The sequence below is a fragment of the Podarcis liolepis genome (assembly GCF_965112155.1).
Source record: "Podarcis liolepis genome assembly, chromosome: 2".
NCBI lineage: Eukaryota > Metazoa > Chordata > Lepidosauria > Squamata > Lacertidae > Podarcis > Podarcis liolepis.
In genome coordinates, this window is record NC_139555.1 from 115,178,863 (window position 1) to 115,203,798 (window position 24,936).

At 48.9% G+C, this 24,936-nt stretch overlaps 1 protein-coding gene and 1 long non-coding RNA gene across 2 annotated transcripts in view; one reads left to right on the forward strand and one right to left on the reverse strand.

The window, feature by feature from the left end:
- Window positions 1-24,936, reverse strand: part of LOC310701811 (uncharacterized protein) — a 64,170-nt gene that overhangs the window by 21,755 nt on the left and 17,479 nt on the right. The window lies entirely within an intron of this gene.
- On the forward strand, window positions 3,127-23,535 carry LOC310702251. The gene is made up of 2 exons (XR_014523403.1): window positions 3,127-3,212; window positions 22,274-23,535. It is a non-coding gene; the product is annotated as an uncharacterized lncRNA (long non-coding RNA).

Consider the following 24,936-nt stretch of genomic DNA (forward strand, 5'->3'; position numbering starts at 1 on the left):
TCCACCAGGCGTCCTATTGGAAAGACCCAGTTCTCTGAGTGCATGTTCTTGAAATTGGACAATAGGGGCAGTACAGGATTCCTTTTGGTGTACCAACCACCCCGCTGCACCAAGGATTCCCTGCCCAAGCTGCTTCAGGTCGTGGCAGATGTTCTCCTGGAGACACCTAATTTGGTTGTCCTGGGGGATTTTAACATTCACGCCAACACAACCTTACAAGGGGCTGATTGGGACTTTGTGGAAAGCATGGCCTCCATGGGGCTGTCCCTGAATAAGTTTGGCCCAACTCAGTGTCGCAGACATTCCTTAGACCTGGTGTTCACCTCTATGGATGTTGGTGATCTGACACTAAGTAAAAGCGAAACTAAAGAAGTACCATGGTCAGATCACTTTCTGGTGCACCTGGACTTCTCCACAACCCTTCCCATCTGCAGGGAGGTGGGACCGATTTGGATGGTCCCCCCCGCCACTTAATGGATCCAAATGGTTTCCAGAGAGTGGTAGGGGATGTTTTATCCCATGCTGATGGCCTTTCAGCTGATTCCCTGGTGCCCGGTTGGAATGTGGAGTTAACCAGGGCTATTGACTGTCTAGGGACGTGGGTGGCGCTGTGGGTAAAAGCCTCAGCGCCTAGGGCTTGCCGATCGAAAGGTCGGCAGTTCGAATCCCTGCGGTGGGGTGCGCTCCCGCTGCTCGGTCCCAGCGCCTGCCAACCTAGCAGTTCGAAAGCACCCCCAGGTGGAAGTAGATAAATAGGGACCACTTACTAGCGGGAAGGTAAACAGCGTTCCGTGTGCTGCGCTGGCTCGCCAGATGCAGCTTGTCACGCTGGCCACGTGACCCGGAAGTGTCTTCGGACAGCGCTGGCCCCCGGCCTATAGAGTGAGATGGGCGCACAACCCTAGAGTCTGTCAAGACTGGCCCGTACGAGCAGGGGTACCTTTACCTTATTGACTGTCTAGCTCTGAAGCGCCCTCTCCGATTGCATGGAGCCTGGACAGCCCCATGGTTTTCCATGATCTGAGGGCAATGAGATAGCTAGAGCACCAGTGGCAGAAACCTCATTCTGAATCTGACCGGACACGGGTTAGAGCTCAACATCAAGCCTACCAAATGGCGATAGCAAAGGTGAATAAAACCTTCTTCACCCCCTCTCTTGCATCTGCAGAAAACAGCAGCAGGAGACTGTTTCAGGTGGTTTGCAATTTAATACAACCAACTCTCCAATGGGGCCCCGTATGGGCCACATGATCGCCTGCAATGATTTTGCAGTTTTTTTGCAGAAAAGTCACTCAGATTCAGAGAGGTAGACTCCCTCGTGGGAGCAGGGCGTGGGCTGGTGAGTGCTGGAGTCCTGTCTAGTCAAGTTGCGTGGGATCAATTCCAATCTGTTATGTCCGAGGATGTGGACAGGCTGCTTGGATGAGTGAAACCAACCACCTGTCTCCTTGATCCTTGCCCATCCTGGCTCATAAAAGCTAGCCAGGAAGGGCTGGGTGATGGGCTCTGTGGGGTGGTGAATGCTTCTCTCTGTGAAGGAGCCTTCCCAGACACACTCAAAGAGGCAGTTACAGTGGTACCTCTGGTTAAGAACTTAATTCGTTCTGGAGGTCTGTTCTTAACGTGAAACTGTTCTTAACCTGAAGCACCACTTTAGCTAATCGAGCCTCCTGCTGCCGCTGTACAATTTCTGTTCTCATCCTGAAGCAAAGTTCTTAACCTGAGGTAACACTCTATGGCAAGGTGATTGATTGATTGATTGATTGATTGATTGGGTGGTTGCTGAAGATGTGGACCATTTGGATCCCTTCCAGTTGGGATTCAGGCCTCTTCATGGGACTGAAACTGACCTGGGCACGTCGGTCAATGATCTCCGGCGGGCTAGGAACAAAGGAGAGAGATGTTTCATAGTTCTGCTGGATCTTTCAGAGGCATTTGACACCATCAGCCATAACATCCTTCTGGACCGTCTAGAGGGGCTGGGAGCTAGAGGCACTGTTATACAGTGGTTCCGCTCCTTCCTCTTGGGCCGTGTTCAGAAAGTGGTGTTGGGGGATGAGTGGTGTTGGGGGATGAGTGTTCAGATCCCTGAGCTGTCACTTGTGGGGTGCCTCAGGGTTCCGTCCTCTCCCCATGCTTTTCAACATCTACATGAAGCCGCTGGGAGAGATCATCAGGGTGTTTGTGCTGGGTGTTCATCAGTATGTGGATACCCAGCTCTACCTCTCTTTCAAATCAGAACCAGTGAAGATGGTGAAGGTCCTGTGTGAGTTCCTGGAGGTGATTGGATGGATGGCAGCTAACATATTAAAGTTGAATCCCAACAAGGCAGATGTCCTGTTTTGGGGGGACAGGAGGCAGGCAGGTGTGGAGGACTCCCTGGTCCTGAATGGGGTAACTGTACCCCTAAAGGACCAGGTGCGCAGCCTGGGAGTCATTATGGACTTGCAGCTGTCCATGGAGGCACAGGTCAATTCTGTGTCCAGGGCAGCTGTTTACCAGCTCCATCTGGTACGCAGGCTGAGACCCTATCTGCCTGAAGACTGTTTTGCCAGACTAGTGCATGCTGCAGTTATCTCCCACTTGCACTACTGCAATGCATTCTACGTGGGGCTACCTTTGAAGGTAATCCAGAAACAACAACTAATCCAGAATGCGGCAGCTAGACTGGTGATGGGAGGAGAGTCTTCACCCCCATCGTTCTGCCTGGACATGGATGTCCAGTACCAAGAGCCTGCTGGCGGTTCCCTCACTGAGAGAAGTGAACTTACAGGGAACCAGTCAGAAGGCCTTCTCAGAAGTGGTGCCCTCCCTGTGGAATACCTTCCCACCAGATGTCAAAGGAAAAAACAGCCACCAGACTTTAAAAGACATCTGAAGGCTGCCCTGTTTAGGGAAACTTTTAATATCTGAAGGACTATTGTATTTCAATGTTTTGTTGGAAGCCACCCAGAGTGGCTGGGGAAATCCAGCCAGATGGGCGTGGTATAAATAAAAAATATTATTATTATTGAAAACAAACACAAATTATTTTCTGCACATCCAGAGACTTGACAATCATCTTCACTTCCCAGAAAATCTGGGAAACCTGAGCGCAAAACTCCATACATTTATATGGTTTCCCACCTGTGTGAATTATCTTATGAATATTAAGGTTTCCACTCCCTCTGAAGCCTTTTCCACATTTCATAAATCTGGTTTTCCCCATGTGAGTTAGCAGAAGTTTCCTAAGGTTTCATATTGAGTTAAGCTTCTCCCATGTGCGAGTTCGCCAGTGTAATGTAAGTTTATCCTTACAGTTGAAGCTCATCTCACATTCAAAACGTTCCAATGGTTTCTCCCCCGTATAAGTTAGTTGGTGTACTCTAAGTGCTCTACTGCAGCTGAAGTTGGTGTCTTATAAGGTGTCGATATGGACTGAAGCTTTCCACATTCTTTCCACATTCAGTACATTTAAATGGTTTCTCCTGTGTGAGTTTTTTGGTGTTTTCCAAGTGTTCCGTTTTGACTGAAACACTTTCCACATTCAATACATGCAAATGGTTTCTCCCCCGTGTGAGTTCGTTTGTGTATTCTAAGGTGTCCACTTCTACTGAAGCTCTTTCCACATTCAATACATTTGAATGGTTTCTCCCCCGTGTGAAAACAAAAAAAATTCCTTCCAGTAGCACCTTAAAGACCAACTAAGTTAGTTCTTGGTATGAGCTTTCGTTTGCATGCACACTTCTTCAGATACACTGAAACAGAAGTTGCCAGATCCTTCTATATAGTGAGAAGGTGGGGAGGGGTATTACTCAGAAGGGTGGTGGGAATGGGTGATTGGCAGATGGCTGTGATGAGCCTGTTGACGACTTTTAACGTCTGCAATAGGTCTTACAGGAAAGAGTAAGGGGTGAGAAGGTGAAAAATGGCTTTGTCATGTATAATGAGATAAGAATCCAATGTCTTTGTTCAGACCAGGTTTCTCCATGGTTTTAAGTTTGGTAATGAGATGCAATTCAGCAGCTTCTCTTTCCAGTCTGTTTCTGAAATTCCTTTGTAGTAAAACAGCTACTTTGAGATCTTGTATAGAATGTCCTGGGAGATTGAAGTGTTCTCCTACTGGTTTCTCTGTCTTGTGATTCTTGATGTCAGATTTATGTCTGTTTATTCTTTGGCGTAAGGTTTGGCCTGTTTGTCCAATATAGAGAGCTGAAGGACACTGCTGGCATTTGATGGCATACACAATGTTAGACGATGAGCAATTAAATAGTCCCCGAGATGGTATGTGTGATGTTGTTGGGGCCAGTAATGGCGTTGTCCGGGTGTATGTGGCAGCAAAGTTGGCATCTGGGTTTATTGCAGGCTCTGGTGCCAGTGTCCGTGTTAGGTCTGGTTGTAGTATTGTGGGTTAGGAGTTGTTTAAGATTGGGTGGCTGTCTGTAGGCAATGAAAGGTCTTCCTCCCAGAGCTTGAGAAAGAGAACTGTCATTGTCCAGGAGAGGTTGTAGATCTCTGATGATTTGTACTTTTTTTGACTTGGGAGCTGTATGTGATGACTAGAGGTGTTCTGTTATTTTCTTTTTTGGGTCTGTCTTGCAGCAAGTTCTCTCTGGGTATCAGTCTGGCTCTGCTGATCTGTTGTCTAACTTCATCTGCTGGGTATTTTAGTTCTAAAAAGGTTTGCTGTAGATCTCTTAGGTGAGAGTCTCTGTCTGTAGAATTGGAACAGATACGGCTGTAACGTAGTGCCTGGCTATATACAATGGACTGTTTGGTATGTTTGGGATGGTAGCTAGAGGCATGTAGATATGTTTGTCGGTCAGTAGGTTTAGGTGGTGTCTATGTGCCCATCCTGTATTTTTATAGTAGTGTCCAAAAAATGTATTTCTTGCATAGATTGATTCATTGTTAGGTTGATTGTGGGGTGAAAATCATTGAATTTCTGGTGGAAGGTGTCCAGGGTCTGTTGACCATGTGTCCAGATGATAAAAATATCGTCAATGTATCGCAGGTACAAGAGAGTTAGTTGATGTCTTCTAAGGTGTTCACTTCTACTGAAGCTCTTTCCACATTCAATACATTTAAATTGTTTCTCCTCTGTGTGAGTTCGTTGATGTCTTCTAAGTGTTCCACTTCTACAGAAGCTCTTTCCACATTCAATACATTTAAATGGTTTCTCCCCCATGTGAGTTAGTTGGTGTATTCTAAGTGTTCCACTTTCACTGAAACTCTTTCCACATTCAATACATTTAAATGGTTTATCACCTGTGTGGGTTCGTTGGTGCCTTCTAAGGTCTCCACTTCCACTGAAGCTCTTTCCACATTCAGTACATTCAAATGGTTTTCCCGTGTGAGTTCCTTGATGTTTTCTAAGAGTTCTATTTTCCCTGAAGGTCTTTCGATAGTCAGTACATCTAAATGGTTGCTCCCCCGTGTGAGTTCGTTGATGTGTCCTCAGTCTTCCACTGTGATAAAAGCACATCCCACATTCCCTGCATTTAAACTGTTTCTTTGTTCTTCCCAATGAATTCACAGATGGCTCCATAGAATTCTGGCCATCATCTTCCTCACCTGTTTGGGAGTGGGGGGGGGGGTTGCGGGGAGAATCCTTATAAGACTTTCAAGAAAGACAAGAAAGGAACTAAAAAACACATCAAAAGGCACCTGAATCGTGGAAAGAAGCATACATTACACTTATACCAAAAACAGAGACTGAGAAGGACCAGATTAAGAACTACCGCCCTGCCCTATATCATTACTTAATGTGGATTACAAAATTTTTGCAGACATTTTGGCAAAAAGATTGAAGAAAGTGTTGGTGGGAGAGATTCACAAGGACCAGGCTGGCTTTCTTCCAGGAAGACATCTGTCAGACAATGTGAGAAATATAATAGATATTATGGAATTGTTAGAAGCCAATATTAATACTAAGGCAGTATTAATATTTGTGGATGCGGAGAAAGCCTTTGACAATATCTCTTGGAGCTTTATGAAAAAGAATCTACAAGGGATGGGGGTAGGCCAAGGCTTTGAGAATGGTATAGGTGCAATTTACCGTATTTTTCGCACCATAGGGCGCACCGGACCATAGGGCGCACCCAGTTTTTAGGGGGGGAATTCAAGAAAAAAAATCTTTTTACCCCCCGCAGCCCCAAAGAGCAGCGTACAGGCTGCACACAACCTCTCCCTGCCCGAGGGGTTGCGTGCAGCTATGGATCAAGCCAAGGCAGCGAGCGGGATGGATCCCGCTCGCTGTTTTGGCTTCCCCTAGCCCCGTGCAGCCTCTCCCTCCCGGGAGAGGCTGCGTGGGGCTAAAGAATCCATAGCCCCGTGCACCCTCTCCTTGGCAGAGGGGTTGCGCGCAGCTATGGAGGAAGCCAAGGCAGCGAGCGGGATGGATCCCGCTCGCTGTTTTGGCTTCCCCTTTAGCCCCGTGCAGCCTCTCCTTGGCGGAGGGGCTGCACAGGGCTTCCCTGGCTTTACTGGGAGGTGGGGGGATTCCCTCACCTCTCCCAAAAGCCCGCAGAAGCCGCGCGCCTTTTAAAAGGGCTGCACGGCTTCTCCTGGCTTTCCTGGGAGGCGGGGGGATTCCCCCACCTCCCGCAAAACCGGCAGAAGCCGCGCGCCTTTTAAAAGGGCTGCACGGCTTCTCCTGGCTTTCCTGGGAGGCGGGGGGATTCCCCCACCTCCCGCAAAACCGGCAGAAGCCGCGCGCCTTTTAAAAGGGCTGCACGGCTTCTCCTGGCTTTCCTGGGAGGCGGGGGGATTCCCCCGCCTCCCGCAAAACCAGGCTCCCCCCCGCCAGCCTCCTAGCCAAGTCGGGGGACAGCGGCAAAGGCGCGCTGCGCCCCTGCCGCTGTCTCCCGAGTTCGCGGGGCTGGCGACGGGGAGGAGCAGGCTTCTCCCCCCGCCAGCCTCCTAGCCAAGTCGGGGGACAGCGGCAAAGGCGCGCTGCGCCCCTGCCGCTGTCCCCCGAGTTCGCGGGGCTGGCGACGGGGAGGAGCAGGCTTCTCCCCCCGCCAGCCTCCTAGCCAAGTCAGGGGACAGCGGCAAAGGCGCGCTGCGCCCCTGCCGCTGTCTCCCGAGTTCGCGGGGCTGGCGACGGGGAGGAGCAGGCTTCTCCCCCCGCCAGCCTCCTAGCCAAGTCGGGGGACAGCGGCAAAGGCGCGCTGTGCCCCTGCCGCTGTCCCCCGAGTTCGCGGGGCTGGCGACGGGGAGGAGCAGGCTTCTCCCCCCGCCAGCCTCCTAGCCAAGTCGGGGGACAGCGGCAAAGGCGCGCTGCGCCCCTGCCGCTGTCCCCCGAGTTCGCGGGGCTGGCGACGGGGAGGAGCAGGCTTCTCCCCCCGCCAGCCTCCTAGCCAAGTCGGGGGACAGCGGCAAAGGCGCGCTGCGCCTCTGCCGCTGTCTCCAGAGTTTGCGGGGCTGGCGACGGGGAGGAGCAGGCCCCCCCCGCCAGCCTTCTAACCAAGTCGGGGGACAGCGGGAAGGGCGCGCTGCGCCTCTCCCGCTGTCCCCCGAGCTTGTGGGGCTGGCGGTGGGGCTCTCCTGAAGCCTGGAGAGCGAGAGGGGTCGGTGCGCACCAACCCCTCTCGCTCTCCAGGCTTCAGCGAAAGCCTGCATTCGCACCATAGGACGCACACACATTTCCCCTTCATTTTTGGAGGGGAAAAAGTGCGTCCTATAGTGCGAAAAATACGGTACTCTGAACAAAAAGCAAAGTTAATTGTAAATAACGTGGTTACTGAAGAATTTCCTATTGAAAAAGGGACACGACAGGGGTGCCCAATATCCCCATTACTTTTTATATCTGTCTTGGAGGTTTTGTTAAATATGATCAGAGGGGTTCAGGTCGGAGCTAAACAATATAAATTGAGGGCTTTTGCAGATGATTTAGTACTAACTTTACAAGAGCCAGACACTAGTACGAAAAGAGTTTTAGAGTTAATTCAAGTATTTGGTGAAGTAGCAGAATTTAAGCTGAATAAGCAAAAAACGAAAGTACTGGAGAAAAATCTAACAGTTGGTGAAAGAGAGAGGTTTCAGAGTGAAACTGGATTAACTGTGGCAAAGAAAGTGAAATACTTGGGGATTAACATGACATCTAAAAATGTGAACTTATTCAAAGACAACTATGAGAAATGTTGGACAGAAGTTAAGAAAGATTTAGAAATATGGTCAAATTTGAGACTTTCCTTGTTAGGCCGAATTGCTGTTATTAAGATGAATGTTTTGCCTAGAATGCTGTTTTTGTTTCAAACATTGCAGGTTGTGGACAAAATGGACTGTTTCAAGAAGTGGCAGAAAGATATACAGTGGTGCCTCGCAAGACGAAATTAATTCGTTCCGCAAGTCTCTTCGTCTTGCGAGTTTTTCGTCTTGCGATGCATGGTTTTCCATAGGAATGCATTGAAAATCAATTAATGCGTTCCTATGGAAACCGCCTTCCCCCGACCTCTTCTGGCGGGCGGCATTTTAAAATCGCCCGGGACAGCGGAGGACTTATCCGCTGTCCGGGGCGATTTAAAAGCCCCTGGGAAGGCAGGCAGGGGGGACAAAGACTTTTGCCCCCCGCCTGCCTTCAGAAGAGGTCCAGGACAGGCTTCGCCGACCTCTCCGCAAGCAGCGGGAGGGCTCCCGCTGCTTGCGGAGAGTTGCCAGCGCGCCCAGGCTTCGCGGCCCCGCCGCCCGGCTTCGGGAGGCTTTCCCGCCCCGCCGCCCGGCATCGGGACGATGCCCCGAAGCCGGGCGGCAGGGGGAGGCATTCCCGCCCCACCGCCCGGCATCGGGACGATGCCCCGAAGCCGGGCGGCGGGGGGAGGCTTTCCTGCCCCGCCGCCCGGCATCGGGACGATGCCGATGCCGGGCGGCGGGGGAGGCTTTCCCGCCCCGCCGCCCGGCATCGGGACGATGCCCCGATGCCAGGCGGGGGGAGGCGTTCCCGCCCCGCCGCCCGGCATCGGGACGATGCCCCGATGCCAGGCGGGGGGAGGCTTTCCCGCCCCGCCGCCCGGTATTGGGACGATGCCCCGAAGCCGGGCGGCGGGGGGAGGCGTTCCCGCCCCGCCGCCCGACATCGGGACAATGCCCCGAAGCCGGGCGGCGGGGGCTTTCCCGCCCCGAAGCCGGGCGGCGGGGGGAGGCGTTCCCGCCTCGCCGCCCGGCATCGGGGCATCCTTCCGAAGCCCGGTGGCGGCGGGAGGAGGTGTCCCCGCCCCGCCGCCAGGCTTCGGAGGAGGTCCGAGGACAGCGGGGAAGACGCGCTGCGCTTCCCCGCTGTCCCGGAGATTTCCCTATGGGCTGTCGTCTTGCGAAGCAAGCCCATAGGGAAATTCGTCTTGCGAAGCGCCTCCAAAACGGAAAACCCTTTCGTCTAGCGGGTTTTCCGTCTTGCGAGGCGTTCGTCTTGCGAGGTACCACTGTATCTAGATTTGTCTGGCAGGGTAAAAAGCCCAGAATAAAATTTAAGATATTAACTGACGCAAAAGAAAGAGGGGGGTTTGCCCTGCCGGACTTAAAATTGTATTATGAATCAGCAGCTTTCTGCTGGCTGAAAGACTGGCTACTTCTTGAGAACACAGACATTTTAGATTTGGAAGGGTTTAATAACAGGTTTGGTTGGCATGCATATATATGGTATGACAAGGTAAAAACTCACAAAGGTTTTAAAAACCATATTGTCAGGAAAGCACTATATAATGTTTGGATTCGTTATAAAGATCTGTTGGAAAATAAAACCCCTAGGTGGCTGTCGCCAATGGAAGCCAAGGAGGTGAAAAAAATTAATATGGAATCTAAATGGCCAAAATATTGGGAAATTTTAGAACAAGATGGTGAAAAAGTGAAATTACAGAGTTATGAGAAATTGAAGTATAAAGTACGAGACTGGGTCCATTATCACCAAATAATGGAGGTGTATAAACAAGACAGGAAAATTGGCTTCCAGGTGGAGAGATCAAAATTAGAAACAGAATTGTTAGAACCCAATACTAAGAATTTGTTAAGAATGTATAACTTGCTGTTGAAGTGGAATACACAAGATGAAACAGTTAAATCAGCTATGATTAAGTGGGCACAAGTCATTGGTCATGACAGTTATGGACCACCGGTATAAAGTTTACGGCATGTAATGCCTTAAGAGAGAATATCATGAAAATGATTTATAGGTGGTACATGACCCCAGTCAAGCTTGCAAAAATCTATCATTTGCCCAATAATAAATGCTGGAAATGTAATGAGACTGAAGGTACTTTTTATCACCTTTGGTGGACATGCCCAAGGATTAAGGCCTTCTGGGAAATGATCTATAATGAAATTAAGAAGGTTCTTAAATGTACCGTATTTTTCCCTCTATAACACGCAGATTTTTTCTCCTAAAAAGGAAGGAGAAATGTCTGTGTGTGTTATGGAGCGAATGTGTGGTCCCTGGAGCCAAAAAATCAGACAAAAATCAAATCGCGAATCACGGAGAAGGGAAACCTGAAAAGAGGAAGTGGCTGCTTTCCTGCATTCTGCCTCAGGGTCTTACTGCCCACCCTCCTCTGTTTCGTTGCTGTGTTTGCTCAAACGGAACAAAGAGCAGGGAAAGCCCCTCCCCTCCAGGCAAGCAGAGGGGAAAGCAGAGTCATTCCTTCTAATTCCTCTCTGTGCTCCGGTGCTGCGTCTAGGGACTAGCAGGCAACATGCAGGGGGGGGGGGAGAGAGAGAGCTGGCTGGTTTGGGTGCTTGGGTGGGGGGAAACTTTTGCCTTTCTTTTCTCCCTCCCGTTAAATCCCTCTCCTGCATTCTTAGCCAGCTGCTTCCCTGCACACCCCTCTCATGCTCCTTTTCCCTTCTTTGTTTTTCCTTCCCTCCCCACTTAAAATGTGGTTACAAAGCATAGATCCACATGGATCCTCAGGATCTTTGCATTGGATCACCCCAAATTCACCCTCAGATCACATAGCATGTCCATGGCTACAGCCTGCCCGCCAAAAATCACACACCCACTGTTGCCTGGGGCTGCAATGGTGCAAAAACGTGGTTAAAAAGCATGGATCCACATGGATCCTCAGGATCTTTGCATTGGGTCACCCCAAATTCAGCATCAGATCACATGTCTGTGGCCACAGCATGAAGCACAAAAATGATACATCCACTGTTTCATTCAGAATGTTTTTTCCCTTGTTTTCCTCCTCTAAAAATGATGTGCGTGTTATGGTCAGGTGCGTGTTATAGAGCGAAAAATACGGTACCTTTCACAAGAAACCAGACGCTTTTCTCCTGGGCATGGTCGGTCAATTGGTGTCAAGGAGAGATAGGACGTTTTTTATGTATGCTACTACAGCAGCAAGGGTTCTTTTAGCAAAGTATTGGAAGACACAAGAACTACCCACGCTGGAAGAATGGCAGACGAAGGTGATTGACTACATGGGATTGGCTGAGATGACTGGCAGAATCCGCGACCAAGGAAAAGAGACGGTGGAAGAAGATTGGAAGAAATTTAAAATATATCTCAAGAACTGTTATAAAATTAATGAGTGCTAAAATGTCAAGGGTAATTAAAAAAGAGGATTACAGCTGTAAATGATTAGGTAAGAGAGGAGGGGGGAAAAGAAAATGAGTAATTAGTTAAATTAAGCGAGGGGTTACTGAAGAAATTTTAAAACAGGGATGCAGAAAGGGGAGGTACGGGGAAGTCAGTGAAGTAAGATTTATGAAAAAAAAGGTTTTGAAATTATACGTGTTTATATGTTTGTTTGTTTATGTATGGTGTATTGTATTGTGTTTGATTTATGTTGGAAAATTAATAAAAATATTTAAAACAACAACAACACGTCAATCCCAATATGCACCGTCTCTTATTTTAACAGTCTCCATTCTCCACTGTCCTCTCTTATGTTGCAAACTTCTAGGAATGTAGATGAGATAATGGCAAGAATGAGACATGATCACTCCATTCACTTAATAAAATGCATTCATGTTATAATTTATGGTGGACCTGGCTTCTTAGACACATCTCTGTACAGTGGTACCTCGGGTTAAGTACTTAATTCGTTCTGGTGGTCCATACTTAACCTGAAACTGTTCTTTTTTTTTTTAATAAATTTTTTATTGGTTTTTCACCTTTTATAAAGACAAGATACACACAAAAAAGACAAAAGACAAAAACATGTATAATTTCAAAAAATCCTACTTTCTTAACCTTGTTCCCTGACTTCCCCCCACCCCCCTTCATGCATCCCAATTCCCAGAATTATGTCAGCAAATTGGTATTTCTCCTCTTAACCATCTTAATATTACCTCTTTTATAATGAAAAATAAATTTTTTCTAAGTTGGACTCAAATTCCCTTCCATCGATTTCCCATTTTGTTTTAAATAAAGGTCATATTATCTGAACCCAAAGGTCTTGAGTGTTTTTTAAAATTCTATTCTTCCCTCCCTCCCATCCCCGGTTTTCGTCCCTTCCCAATACATGTCCAATATAGCAGTTCTCAGCCAGGGTTCCTCACGTCCGAGGCCTTCAAGTCTCTTTCAGTCCCTCTCCGCCGGTCTTGTTGGTACTCCTTTATGTCAGTCGTCAAATCTCGGAAGAGTTCTATCACCATCCAGCCATATTCTCTTTCCACAAGGGCATTTGGAAGCAGTTGCTGGAAAATTTCCACAAGGCCTGCATCTTCAGAGTCAGAGTCAAAGTGGAGGCCCCAATCATATTTCTTTATTTTAAGTTCCTGTATTCTATAAACTCCCGGGGCCTCCTCCTTCGTCTTTTGCATCTTTCGCAGATTTGTAGTAGATGTAATCCAAAAGTCTCCTTGCTTATATTCCACAGGTGCCAGCTCCTGGTTGGTACTTTCCAGCTTTACTTTCTCTTTTTCTTGTTTAGTCTCTTCCACTTCTTTAGATATCATTTCCGATTCAGCTGTGGATTCTTTCTCATTCAGGTCCACAATACATTCAGCAGAGCTGCTTGTTCCAGAAGTCAAGGTCATGAGTTGTTTATTCATAGCAAGACTCTGCTCTTGTAAGATTCCCACCAAATGAAACATTCTTTCAATTTCCACTAGTAACTTTCCATCCACAGCCATTGTAATTTCACAGAGTTCCCCCTAGAGGGAATCTGGTTACTTGGTAATCTTTCTCCAACAATCCTTTAACTTATTGTTGTTACTTTGTTTCCAACGATTTTAGTTCAGTTATACCTCATTTTAGTCCAGAGGGATCTTAAATGACAATTTTTCCGCTCTAAACTGTCTGTTTAACAGCTTTGACAGCTGTCAAACTCCGCACCTCTTCCACAAGCTCAAAGACAGGACGCTCCCGGGCCCGGGAGGGGGGGTTGTTTACAACAAAGAGAAAGCTTCGAAAACTCCACTCTCCAGCTCAAAATTTCTTTTTGCCAAATCTTGGAAGTTAATGTCTTTTTTTTTAACTCACCCCACAAAGGGTAGGCTCTCCAGCTTAGTTCTTATATCGTTGCTTTAGATCGTCTGCAAGAGGGGGGGGTGGGGACTTCCTTTTAGCACACCCCCCGGTCGTCTCAAATTCACGGGATAAAATTCTTAAGGTCCAATTTTGTCTTACTCACGGGTTGTTCTTTTTCGTCCGAATTTCAAGGAAGGGAGTCAGCGCTCTCCGGTCATGGCTCGCGGCTTCGCTCAGCTGAGGTAGCGATCGACTCTCAGCGCCACGCCATCCTCCGTATCCTCTCCGCAGCCTTTAAAAAGGCTCTTCGTGGATCGGGGGGGCGCTTAAGGCGCCCACCGAGTCTTCAGTCCGCAGGCTTCAGCGTCTGCGGTTTTTAAGGGTCCCCGCGTCGCCGGCGCGGCAAGACCCGTCCTCAGTTGAGCCGATTCCCTCCGCAGCTCGGAGGGAATCCGCCATTTCCCGATCGCGCCAACCCGGAAGTCCCTGAAACTGTTCTTAAGCTGAAGCAGCATTTTAGCTAATGGGGCCTTCACCGCCGGAGCACGATTTCTGTTCTCATCCTGAAGCAAAGTTCTTAACCTGAAGCACTATTTCTGGGTGAGCAGAGTCTGTAACCTGAAGCATATGTAACCTGAAGCGTATGTAACCCGAGGTACCACAGTATTTCTCTTTTTCCAGGGAGGAAATGATCACAGCCCCCCCCCCCCATGCAGTTGTGAAGTCCATAGATTGTTTAATGAGCCAAACGCCTGGGAGAAGAGCAATGCTTTGGCCTGGTGCCTAAAGATAAGGAAGGACACTGAGGTCCTCCTACGAGGTTCTTCTGCCAGTTCTCTCACTGCGAGAAGTGAAGTTTCAGGGCAGGCAGAGGGAGTTCTAGGTAATGGCGCCCTCACTTCCAGCGTCAAAGGGATAAAGAACTACAGAACCTTTAGAAGACATATGGAGGCAGCCTTGTATTGGGAAGTTTTTAACATTTGACATTTTATAGATGTTGTTAGCTGCCCAGAGAGGCTGGTGAAACCTAGCCAGATGGTCGGGATATAAATATCAAAATTATTATTGTTATTATTATTATTTTTATTGCAAACCTGGCCAGCAATGCCCACCCCTCTCCCCTTTCCCGCCTCCTTTCCTGCAACTCCCTTTACACCAGATCCCTGCAGGAGGAAGCTTCTCCCCCCCTTCCCCTTCAAGGCCCCCTTTAAGGAAACAGCTCCCTTTCCTCCCTTCTCTTCTCCCCGCCCGGATCTTGTGCAGGGCCACCTCTCCCTGTCCCGGGGCTTCTCATCCTGGACCCCCTCGCAAAGCCCCTTCCCTCCTTCCCCGCCACTGGCTTTGCACTCACCCGAAATCCTGGGCAGCGGGGGCAGGAATGGGAGCCCCCGCGTGGGAGGCAGGGAGTGACGCACTTAATTAGGAGGCTTAATTAGGAAGAAGCCCCCTCCTCCGCCTCTGCACGACGCAGCCCCGCTTCCGGCCTCCTTCCCTCCCTCCTTTGCAAGCCCCGATTTTATCTCTGCTGGTGAAGCCGGAAGTGGAGGCAACTCTGAGGAGGAAGGAGAAGTTTCAGTTAAGTTGTGGGTTGACATAGCAGACGACACAGCGATTTCTCCAAAGCAGCTCTTTATTTTGTAAGCTGGAATAGAACTGACTAACAAACAGCTCAGCCGGCCTGCTTTTATAGGCAGCCGGCTGTCAACATTGTAGCAACAATAACCCAGAGTTTCCCGCCTAAACTAACTGACGTGAACCTGAGTGAAAACTATCTACAGACCTGAGTGAAAACTATCTACAGTATCCCCCTGCTGGCCCAGGGTGAAACTTCACTACATAACACCCCTCCCCACCGAGATAAGGCGTTAGTTACAATCGTAATGGTTTCCTTATATACAGCACTACGCGTAATGGTTCAATTAGGCACAAAAGCATATCGGTTACATTTCCCATACTTAGACCAACAGTGATACATGTCCAACAACATAGTCCTTTAAATAAGTTGGGCGCTTGGAAACTCTGCCAGACCGCCGGGGACTGGTAGCCAAGTCCGGAGGGCCACACAGTTCTTGCTGAGGCTGTGGTGCGACCCTAGGTGGTGTTGAAACCAAATCCCCTGGATCCGCTGCTGTGGGTGGAGCCTCCGCAAGTGGAGTGGTCTGAGTCTGTGATAAGTCTGGCAGACCCTCTGAAGTGGCTTGGTTTGGCTCCACGCTGGCAGTTTGCGAGGGAGGTGTAGGTGGAGCCTCGCCATCTGTAAGTGTCTCTTCTGGAGCCACAGGCACAGTTGGGGGCACCATGGTAGTGTCCAAGTCCCCAACCCTGCGCCTAAGCTGGTCTATGTGCCGGCGCCACAAGCGTCCGTCTTCGAGTGCCACCTGGTACGAGCGAGGTCCAGTGACTCCCACTACTGTGGCTGGCACCCAAGGAATGTCCCCCACATAGTTCCGGGCAAAGACCTGGTTTCCTGGGACAAATGACCATGGCGTGTTGGCACAGCCTGGGGGTTCAGCCACGGCAAAGTCCGGGTGCAGCCGGTCGAGCGCTGATGTGAGGCGGCGGCCCATAAGCAGTTCAGCAGGACTCCGCCCTGTGGTCGCATGAGGGGTGATGTGTTGCACGAACAAGTATTCAGCGACCCGCTTGTGCCAGTCTCCCCGGTTCAGGCGCGCCAGTGCCTCTTTTGCCGAGCGCACCATTCTCTCTGCTTGTCTGTTGCTGGATGGATGAAAGGGTGCCGTTAGGGCATGGCGGATGCCGAGTCCCCAAAGATACCGGTCAAACGTGCCTGACGTGAACTGTGGTCCGTTGTCGGAGACAAGGACATCAGGACACCCATGCGTTGCAAACAGGCCTCGCAGCACCCGGATGACGGCCTCGGTAGTGGTGGAGGGCATCAGGGCCACCTCCAGCCATTTGGAATAGGCGTCCACCACTACCATAAAGGTCCAGCCGTGAAAGGGGCCAGCCAGATCGATGTTTACCCCCGACCAGGGTGTCTTTGGCATCTCCCAGGTGTGTCCCTTACTTGCCGGTGGTGCAGGCCTCAACTCTTGGCACGCTTGACAGGCGGACACCCAGGCAGTGATGGCATCGTCCATATTAGGCCACCAGACGTAACACCGAGCCAACGCCTTCATTTTGACAATTCCCGGGTGGCCAAGGTGCAGAGCCTCCAGGACGCGCTGACGGAGTCCCTGGGGAATCACGACACGGTCTCCCCACAGCAGACAGCCGCAATGAGCCGAGAGTTCATGTTGTCTGGTTGCAAAGGGCTGGAACTCTGATGCAAAAGGCCCTTGCGGCCACACCCTCCACACCCAGTTGAGCACCCGGCTGATGGTGCAATCTTGGGCAGACGCGGAGGCCACAGTGGCAGCCGATACAGGCGCTGCCGGAAGATCCTCAATCAGGAGGAGCGATGAAGCTGGAGCCGGGTCTTCCACAAATGCTGGAAGAGGGCAACGGCTGAGGGCTTCAGCATGGCCCATTGATTTCCCCGGGCGATGGACGAGCCGGTAGTGGTTGGCAGCCAGGAAAACAGTCCATCGCAGCATGCGTGGTGAGAGGACTGGTGGAGTTGGACGATCACCGGTGAGGAGGCCCAGGAGTGGCTTGTGGTCAGTGATGAGGTCAAAAGTCCTGCCATAGAGGTATTCATGGAACCTCTTCACTCCAGCCACAAGTGCCAGTGCCTCCTAGTCGAGCTGGCTGTAATTCCGTTCCGTCGGAGATAGTGTCCTGGAAAAGTAGGCGAGCGGTGCTTCTCTTCCGTCTGGAAAATGGTGACTAAGGACAGCGCCGATTCCAAAAGGTGAGGCGTCGCAGGCAAGGACCAGCGGCCTGGATTCACTGTACTGTACCAGCACACGGTCCGATGAAAGGAGAGCCTTGACCACGTTGAAGGCCGCCATCTCCCGATGACCCCAGGCCCAAGGCGTCTTTGTGCTAAGGAGTCGGTGAGGAGGCTCAGCCACTGTGGCTTTGTGGGGCAGGAACATGTTATAAAAGTTCAGCAGCCCCAGGAACGCCTGCAACTCCGTCTTGTTCTTTGGGATGGGGGCCTGCTGGATAGCGTGGATCTTGGATGTGGTCGGGTGGAGGCCGGAGGTGTCGATAAGATAGCCCAGGAACTCTACCTGTGGAACGGCGATCTGGCACTTCTCCCTCTTTACCTTGAGCCCGGCCTCTTGGAACCTGGTCAGCACGGCACGGAGGCGCTCGAACAGCTGCTGGTGTGAGTCTGCGGACACCAAGACGTCATCAAAATATGGTACCACGCCCGGAAGCCCTTGCAGGAGACGCTCCATAAGGCTTTGGAAGATGCCAGAAGCCACACTCGCCCCGAACTGCAACCGGCGGCAACGAAATGCCCCTCGGTGGGTGACGATCGTCTGGGCTTCAGCAGTGGCATCATCGACGGGCAGTTGTTGATAGGCTTGGGCAAGGTCCAGCTTAGCGAAGACCTTACACTCACCCAGGGAATGCAGCAGGTGTTGGACAACAGGAACCGGATAAGCGTGCTGCTGAAGTGCCTTGTTGATCGTGCACTTGTAGTCAGCGCAGATTCTCACCGACCCGTCTGGCTTGACAGGCGTGACGATGGGGGTTTCCCACTTGGCATGGTCAACCAGCTCCAAAACTCCTTGGGCGATCAGTTTGTCCAGTTGTTCGTCCACCTTAGCCTTGAGAGCAAAGGGAACCCGGCGTGGCTTTAGCTTGATGGGGGCGACTTGTGGATCAAGGCTAAAGGAGATGGGCGTACCTGTATATTGCCCCAAGGTGCCATCAAAAACCTCGGCAAAGTCTTTGACCAGACCCTCAGTATCTGCATTAGAGATGCAGTTGATGTCAGTGACTTCCAGGCCGAGGGCATCAAACCAGTCTAGCCCTAGGAGGCTTGGCCGCTGACCTTCGACCACCACCAACCGGAGCAGGCCCGAAAAATCCTTGAAGGCGATCCAGAACCAGCCAACGCCTACCACAGGAATGTAGTTTCCCTGGTAGTCTCTCAGGTGTACGCGGTGAGAGTCGAGTTGCCTTTTGGACACTCTGGGCACCAGTCTTTTGATGATGCTCCAAGACACGATGGACAGGGCAGACCCGGTGTCGATCTCCATGTCACATGGAGCTCCTTCAATGAGCACCGTGACGTTCAGCTTGCGTTGCGTAGGCGAGTCAGTTTGGCCAATCGTGGTTCCAGACTGGCAGCGGCAGTTGGTGAGAGCGAAACAACTTTCCTTGGCAGACTGGAGTGAAGACTTGGACTTGCGAGTCGGTGAAGGGGGGGTGTCAGACGGAGCTGATCGGCAGACCTTAGCGATGTGGCCCCTTCTGGAACACTTCCTACAGATGGCGTCTCTGAATCGACACTTGGCACGGGAATGGTTGCCTCCGTAGACGGCACATTCTGGTTGGCCCTTGGACTTCTGTTGGAACTTCCTGCGCTCCCGCTTTGTCTGGTGCACATCATCGTCTTCACTGGAGGATGCCTCCTCACTGCTGGCCTCTTCATGATGCACCGGAACTGGCTTCCTATCAAGACACAGGCTGCTGGACTTGTGGATCTCCTGGGCAGAGCGTTCAGCAGCTTCTGAGGCCACAGCCTCCTCAATGGCTTTCTGTAGCATGAGGTCTGGCTTGGCGAGGAGACGCCGTTGCAGATAGATGTCCCGGACCCCACAGGCGATTCGATCCATCAGGGCATCGTCTAAGTCTCGGAACTTGCAGTGCATTGCAGCCTGTCGCAGGGCGGTGGTGTAGTTGTTGATTGACTCCCCCTCTGCCTGGTTCCGGTGGTAGAACGCATGGCGGGCAGCAATCTTGGATGGCTTTGGTGCATAGTGGTTGCGGAGCTTCTCTTAGATCGTGTCCCATGGTGTTGCCTGGACTGCTTCAGGCGCAACCAATGCTCGGGCCGTCTCAAACACCTCAGGCCCACAGAGGCTGAGGAATAGGCCCCGCTTCCGCTCCTTTGAGACTTCTGTCAGCTCGTTGGCTTGGAGGTAGCAGTCGAACCAAGCGAGGTAGGAGTCCCATGATTCAGAGGCTGGCGCAAACAGCAGTAGAGGCACAAGTGAAGCCATTATTCCGATGCCGGCGTGAAGGGCGATGGATGGAACACAGTGCTCTAGCCAGAACAGTCAGCTCTGAATTAGTTCTGTCCAGTGATTTCGCTCAGTGATTTCGCTCTGTGATTCAGCTCAGTTCAGAGGCTGGCCGCATCTGGCTGTGCTCTGATGTCCATCGATCCCATCCTCGTCGCCAGAGTTAAATTGTGGGTTGACATAGCAGATGACACAGCGATTTCTCCAAAGCAGCTCTTTATTTTGTAAGCTGAAATAGAACTGACTAGCAAACAGCTCAGCCGGCCTGCTTTTATAGGCAGCCGGCTGTCAACATTGTAGCAACAACAACCCAGAGTTTCCCGCCTAAACTAACTGATGTGGACCTGAGTGAAAACTATCTACAGTATCCCCCTGCTGGCCCAGGGTGAAACTTCACTACATAACAGTTTGTCTCCACGCTCAGCCTCTTGTCTGTTATTTGATAATTGGGGGAAGGAAAACCTTGCAGCACCCAACCAATGGGAAGGCGAGGGAGGGAACGTGTGCAGAGGGAATATAAGCTCATTCTTTGCCCCAGCTGGACTGTGCCTGCTTTGGAGCCCCGCTTTTGCAAGAATGTATTGTCCTCAATAAACTCTTTACTGCTTCACCAATTTTGTTCAGATGATATTTTAAGGAACTGCACTGTAGAGAGATACTTAGGATGGATTGTGTTTTGGCTTGTGTTATTTTGTTTATATTTATTAATTGAATAAAATTTATTTTAAAAAACCTGCAGAGGGGTTTCCCAAAACAAACAAAAAGAACACCACAGCAAAGAAAAAATTAGAACCCTACTTTAAAACATACAAAAGCTAAAATATTAAAACAGATTAAAATTACTTCCACTTCCTAAGTATCTGGTAAAGGTAAAGGGACCCCTGACCATTGTGGCCGACTCTGGGGTTGCGGCGCTTATCTCGCTTTATTTTCCGAGGGAGCTGGCGTACAGCTTCCAGATCATGTGCCCAGCATGACCAAGGCGCTTCTGGTGAACCAGAGCAGCACACGGAAACGCCATTTACCTTCCCGCTGGAGCAGTACCTATTTATCTACTTGCACTTTGACGTGCTTTTCGGCAAGCCCTAGGCTCTGTGGTTTAACCCACAGCGCCACCCGTGTCCCTGGGTATGCTTGCCTAAACAAGAATGCTTTTAGCAGGTGCTTGAAAAGAGTCTAGCAAAGGCACGTGCTTTATTTCGGGGAGTTCCAAAGTGCAGGTGCTGCCACAGTAAACAATGCAGTGCAGATATTATGTGGAACCTGTAGTAGTGCTTGAAACTACTGAAGGGTAGATTTTATTTATTGTGATTTCACCATGCTCTGTATTATCTGAAAAGGAACATTTATTTAAAAAGCAGGACTGCACAGCAGCAGTCTATTCGCCTGCGAGGCTCATCATGATCAGTGGGACTTATTCCCAAGCCGACGGTGCATAAGATGGACTGCAATCCTATGCACCCCTTGCATCCAACTTGTACCTAAAAATCTGCACAAACCTGCACCAGAGAACTGTTGAGTTGGGAGGTGAGAGCTGTTTCATAGTTCTGCTGGATCTTTTAGAGGCATTTGACACCATCAGCCATAACATCCTTCTGGACCGTCTAGAGGGACTGGGAGCCAGAGGCACTGTTATACGGAAACCCAGCTCCACCTCTCTTTCAAATCAGAACCAGTGAAGATGGTGAAGGTCCTGTGTGAGTGTCTGGAAGCGGTTTGAGGATGGATGGCAGCTAACATATTAAAGTTGAATGCTGACAAGGCAGGTGTCCTGTTTTGAGGGGACAGGAGGCAGGCAAGTGTGGAGGACTCCCTGGTTCTGAATGGGGTAACTGTACCCCTAAAAGACCAGGTGCGCAGCCTGGGAGTCATTTTGGACTTGCAGCTGTCAATGGAAGCACAGGTCAATTCCATGTCCAGGGCAGCTGTTTACGAGCTCCATCTAGTACGCAGGCTGAGACCCTATCCGCCCGCAGACTGTCTTGCCAGACTAGTGCATGCACCAGTTATCTCCCACTTGCACTACTGCAATGCACTCTACGTGGGGCTACCTTTGAAGGTGATCTGGAAACAACAATTAATCCAGAATGTGGCAGCTAGACTGGTGATGGGGTGCAGCCGCCAAGACCACATTACACTGGTATTGAAAGACCAAGATAGGCTCCCATTGCATTTCTGAGCACAAATCAAAGCATTGGTGCTGACCTTTAAGGCGCTAAACGGCCTCGATCCAGTATACCTGAAGTAGAGTCTCCACCTCCATCGTTCTGCCTGGACATGGAGGTCCAGCACCAAGAGCCTTCTGGCAGGTCCCTCACTGTGAGAAGCAAAGTTACAGGGAACCAGATAGAGGGCCTTCTCAGTAGTGGTGCCCTCCCTGTGGAATAACTTCCCACCATATGTCAAAGGAAAAAACAGCCACCAGACTTTAAAAGACATCTGGTGGGCTGCCCTGTTTAGGGAAGCTTTTAATATCTGAAGGACTATTGTATTTCAATATTTTGTTGGAAGCCACCCAGAGTGGCGGGGGAAATCCAGCCAGATGGGCGTGGTAATAAATATTATTATTATTGAAAACCAACACAAATTTTTTTCTGTACATCCAGAGACTTGACAATCATCTTACTTCCCAGGAAATCTGGGAAACCTGAGCGGAAAACTCCATACATTTATATGGTTTCCCACCTGTGTGAATTATCTTATGAATATTAAGGTCTCCACTCCCTCTGAAGCTTTTTCCACATTTCATAAATCTGGTTTTTCCCATTTGAGTTAGCAGAAGTTTCCTAAGGTTCCATATTGACTTAAGCTACTCCCCTTTGGGAGTTCGCCAGTGTAATGTAAGTTTATCCTCCCTGTTGAAGCTCGTCCCACATTCAATACGTTCCAATGGTTTCTCCCCCGTATAAGTTAGTTGGTGTATTCTAACACATGTGATAAGGCTACACAGGAAGGTATTGAGTAATAAAAGACTGGGCCATGAATTTATTTCATCAGACAAAGTTTAAAAAAGAGGAGTAGTAATTTATGCCTATCACCAAAATTTATATTTAAAGATGACCAAGGAAGATTTGTTGCAATTGAAATTCAATCACAAGGAGAGAAATTTTTGATAGTAGGCATCTATGCACCAAACAAGGGGAAATCGGAATTTTTTAAGAAGTTACATGAGACTCTGATGGACCATATGGATTACAATATGATTTTGATGGGGGACATGGAGTGGTGACTACAAATATGGACAAGGCACAGAGACAGGTAGTTACTAAGTATGGTAGACTACCAAAAACTTGTTTTGACATGACTGACAATATGGATTTAGTTGACATTTGGAGAACGAAGAACCCCTTGGGAAGAGAGGGAACTTTCTTCTCTGAGGCCAAAATGACATGGACAAGAATTGACCAAATTTGGGTAACTAGAGGGCTGGCTCCGAAGACTAGAAAAGTGGAAATCTGCCCTAAAACTTGCTCCGACCACAATGCTGTGAAGATGGAAATGAAACTAACACCAATTGGTTCCTTTAGATGGAGGATGAATGACACTTTGTTTAGGAACGAAGATGTGACTAAGAAGGCCCAAAAAACCTTGAGGGACTACTTTGAGATAAATATGAACACCACTGTTGAAAAAGAGTAATCTGGGATGCAAGTAAAGCAGCTATGAGAGGATTTTTGATACAACAGAATGCAATTAAGAAGAGAGCGCAAAATGAAAAATAAAGATAAGATTTTGGAGAAAATAAAGGAAGGAGAGAAGAAACTGAGAGTGAAACCAAAGTCACAGGAGATTCTGAAAGAGATAAAGTTATATCAAGTACAATATATGAAAATGATGAACCAGGAAATAGAATGGAAAATTAAACAGATGAGACAAAAACTCAATACCATTACGAATTTGGAAGTGGAGGGAAATAATATACAGAATCCAGTGGAGATCAGGAAGTGCTTTCAGAGGTACTTTAAACAACTATATACACAGGAGACGCAGAAAGAAATGGACATTGATCGTTTTTTGAAAATAAATGGACTACAAAAAAATCTCTCAAGAAAATAAGCTAATGTTGAATTACAAAATAACGGAGCAGGAGGTAGAAGGGGCCAATCAGAACATGCAATTAGGCAAATCTCCAGGGCCGGATGGTTTGACTTCAAGATATTATAGATCCTTGAAAGAATGGTTAGTACAACCTTTAAAGAAAGTTTGCAATGAAATATTGGAAGGGAAAAAGGCACCAGAGTTGTGGAAGGAAGCTTATATTACACTTATACCGAAAACAGAGTCTGAGAAGGCACAGCTTAAGAACTACCGCCCCATATCTTTGCTCAATGTGGATTATAAAATTTTTGCAGATATCATAACTAAAAGACTAAAAAAGGTTTTAGTAGAAGAAATACATAAAGATCAAGCGGGCTTTCTCCCGGGCAGGCACTTGTCTGACAATACAAGGAATATAATTAACATTTTAGAAAAATTACAAGTGAATATTAACACCAAAGCAGTTTTGATATTTGTGGACGCGGAGAAAGCCTTTGACAATATTTCCTGGAGTTTTATGAAGAAGAATTTACAGGGGATGGGGGTTGGCCAAGGTTTTGGAAATGGTATAGGTGCAATCTATTCAGAACAAAAGGCTAAATTAATTGTCAACAATGTGGTGACGGAAGAATTTAAGATAGAGAAAGGAACACGACAAGGTTGGCCAATTTCTCCTTTGCTTTTTATATCGGTCCTGGAGGTCCTTTTAAATATGATTAGAAGGGATCCATTGGTTAGAGGTATACAAGTCGGAGCTAAACAGTACAAATTGAAAGCATTTGCCAATGATCTGGTATTGACATTACAGGAGCCAGAATCTAAAGTTCCAAAAGAGTATTGGAACTGATTCAAGAATTTGGTCAGGTAGCGGGATTTAAGTTGAATAAGATGAAAACAAGATTACCATAATAAAGGACAAAAGTGGTAAGGACCTAACAGAAGCAGAAGACATCAAGAAGAGGTGGCAAGAATACACAGAGGAATTATACCAGAAAGATATGGATGTCTCGTACACCCCAGGTAGTGTGGTTGCTGACCTTGAGCCAGACATCCTGGAAAGTGAAGTCAAATGGGCCTTAGAAAGCACTGCAAATAACAAGGCCAGTGGAAGTGATGGTATTCCAGCTGAACTATTTAAAATTTTAAAAGATGATGCTGTTAAGGTGCTACACTCAATATGCCAGCAAATTTGGAAAACTCAGCAGTGGCCAGAAGATTGGAGAAGATCAGTCTACATCCCAATCCCAAAGAAGGGCACTGACAAAGAATGCTCCAACTACCGCACAATTGCACTCATTTCACACGCTAGCAAGGTTATGCTTAAAATTCTACAAGGAAGGCTCAAGCAGTATGTGGATCGAGAACTCCCAGAAGTGCAAGCTGGATTTAGAAGAGGCAGAGGAACCA